At 44.4% G+C, this 2932-nt stretch overlaps 1 long non-coding RNA gene across 2 annotated transcripts; it reads right to left on the minus strand.

Annotated features, from left to right (window-relative positions):
• Positions 1-318: 318 nt before the first annotated feature.
• On the minus strand, positions 319-2212 carry LOC119270682. Of its 2 annotated transcripts, XR_005134266.1 has the most exons (3): positions 1630-2212; positions 845-961; positions 319-724 (listed from the first exon to the last, which is right to left on the minus strand). It is a non-coding gene; the product is annotated as an uncharacterized LOC119270682 (long non-coding RNA). The 2 variants fall into 2 exon arrangements; XR_005134265.1 differs by lacking the exon at positions 1630-2212 and having other exon boundaries at positions 845-1095.
• Positions 2213-2932: the final 720 nt, after the last annotated feature.

Below are 2932 nucleotides of genomic sequence, written 5' to 3' on the forward strand. Positions count from 1 at the left end.
ATTATGTTGTAAGGTGCTTAGAAACACAATCTGTTCCACTTGTTGATAATTTAAATACCAATACACTTCATTGAGAAAAACACTTGGGCTAATCAAGACAGAAGAAACAAATGTCACTTAGTATTTTCTTTGTAAATTTGAGATATGGCATATGGCAGCACAACAATCATTGATTGTTATACTATATTTTAGTGCTTTTATGAAAAATGAATAAGAGTAATTAACACTAAAAATGCACCAGTAGTTTCAAGTTGGACCTTGCGCCCATTAGGACGCATTCTTGTCCGGTAGCAGGGCTGGTACGCGATAGAGTTGACGGACGACACATGTGGAGCTATTAAAATAAAAGAGGAACTGAATTGTGGAGAGCTTAATACATTCATCCCTGCTATCACGTGCCAGTATGAGAAAACAGATCTAAACATGTTCTGCAGATCATGGACTTGAACTCTACAAGTGCACTACAAATGACAATACTGTGACCGGCTACAGTACAAAGAAGATAACAATTGCAGAGTATTGAAGTTATACTTTCTTATACATTTTTTACCAGAACGAACTGAACCCCGGACACAGAGGGTGAGAGAGGAACCCGATGACGGATTGGAGCTGCCTCTCGTGGCGGCCTGGATGGGGAGCGAGGCGAAGCCATGCAGGGAGAACAGGGAAGGCATCAAGGAGGATCACGCAGAGGCCCTCTTTGTACTCCCCTCATCGTAAATAACTAATGCATCAAATAAGTAATGGAAACAGCAAATAAGAAGGTAACAACCAACACATAATAGTATTTGAGATAATCACCACATCAAGACAAGCACCCATACTGCCGAAGTGTGAGAGATACCTGAGATAGGTTTTGCTTGTCATGCTCCAACTCCTTTGTCCATCCATTTTGACCACAAAACTTTGCCGCATCCACATACTCTTTCATCATTTGGTTCAAGAAAGCTTGCTTGACAACCTGAATTTAGAACCCAATGAGAAATTGATCTCGCTTTCTCTGTCTCAAAATGATACACACTCATCGATTCACCAGCAGGAAGGCTTAACGAAAGAAATAGGGAAATGACAAAAGAGGCCATAACATCCGTACGAACACCAACAATCTTAAATCCACACAAAGATGTTACCTTTGAGATTGCCCAGCGAACCAACCAAGTGTTTCTAGTAGATGATGCCGTACCCTTTTTTCCCGAAGCAAAAAAAAAAAGAATTGTGGCATACTTCATATACACATTCTCATGATCCATCTATCTGATAGTGTAATCAATAACTTGGTAGATAGCACAAAGACATAGAAAACAAGTAAAACAAATGCAACATTCATCACTTCCGTCAGAGATATTATATTCCGTTTTTAGTACTAATCTGTGTTGGGCCAATAATAACCTATGGAGTAAGTCAGTGTGCTGAGTTCCAGAAACAAAATCAGCTTGTGTTGTTTTCAAACAAGCAGACAAGAAGTCGGTTTTTTGGAGGGCACACCCATCTGAAGTTGAGAAGTGCTTTTTTTAACATATACTGTGCTGCATATTCATTGATTCAGTGGGAGAAAGAAAACAGAAAAGGCCAATATAAACACACAACATTGAGATTCATATGCAATAAATCAGTTCAGAAAGCACGCACCTTTCTTTTCTCCACTTGGATCTTCAGGTTTCTCCATGGTTATGGAGAAGCTGTAAATCACAGAAGAGGAGGGGCACACAACCAGGCCAAGAGTTCCAAGCAAAACAGAGGGTTTCTTAATTCTCGAAAAGTTCCTGAAAATACATAGCTAGCATAAAAATTATATGGACAAGAACCTTTTCAGTTTTTCAATGAAATCAAAAAATGAGAGTACTAACAGTACACCTAACAGTAGCACCTACGAAACTGTAGGAGTAGATACGAGAAAACAAAGCCCTTTAAACTGAATATAATCAACACACTCCAAACATATGCAAATGGCCCTTATTTTCTCACTCATGCGGCTAATCCTTTGAGCATTGGGCAAAAAAAAAAGTAAATCAAGATCCTGCCACCCGGACCTAGATTAATTATAAATAATTTGTATGAACAGCTAAAGATCCTAACTGTTGTTTTTGGAGGACCATGGTTGAGACTTACCACAAGAAAACAGATCAGCTCCTGTCATGTCGGAAGAATAGGGGCATCTTGATGCATGTACATGGGAGTGACTCGGATCTGGAGGAGGAGGGAGCATGGGGTGCAAGCCAGTGGCAGACCCACCATTGGGGCGAGCTGGGGCGGCCGCCCCGGGTCGCCGGTGGCGAAAAATCGAACCCCCGTTACATATTCTTCCTCCTCGTTTCCTCCGGCGAGCGATTCATGGTGGTGGCGGCGGCATTGGCGTTGTTCTCTGTTTACGCATGACTCTATCCAATCCAAGGGGTACGTGAGCAGTTTGAGGGAGGAAGAGATTTGGGCTCGAATGCAGAACTGGGCTGCGTTAGACGTTACTACAGGCCCAAATGCCCAATCGACAGGTCTGCTCGTCAAACAAAAAAAATCCCCAATCGATCCCAGTCGTTCCCCAATTCCCCTTACGACCTAGCCACTGCAGCGGTACTGCACCGCCGCCTGACGCCGCCTCACGCTGCTCCGCGCCTCCGTCGACACCCGACACGCCGATGCCTCGCGACCTCCGCCAGTGTTGGACGTTCCCGCCGCTCCTTCGCCACTCCGTGCGGTACCGCCGCGGCGCCACGCCCCGCTGCTCCGTGCTGCTGTTGTCTCTTGTCTCACTGTCTGCCGCCTGCATTGATGGATTCTGAAATTTCCGATGAAGAGGCAGCTTGGCTAGCTGCTGAAGAAGCTGAAGCTGAGGTTGGGGCTCTAGCTTTGGTTCTGGCGGTGGCAACGGATGGTACAGTCAGGTCAACCAACTGGAAGCGACCACATGATTCCAAGAACAAGCATCATCAGCATG

This window comes from Triticum dicoccoides, chromosome 3A (genome assembly GCF_002162155.2).
Source record: "Triticum dicoccoides isolate Atlit2015 ecotype Zavitan chromosome 3A, WEW_v2.0, whole genome shotgun sequence".
NCBI lineage: Eukaryota > Viridiplantae > Streptophyta > Magnoliopsida > Poales > Poaceae > Triticum > Triticum dicoccoides.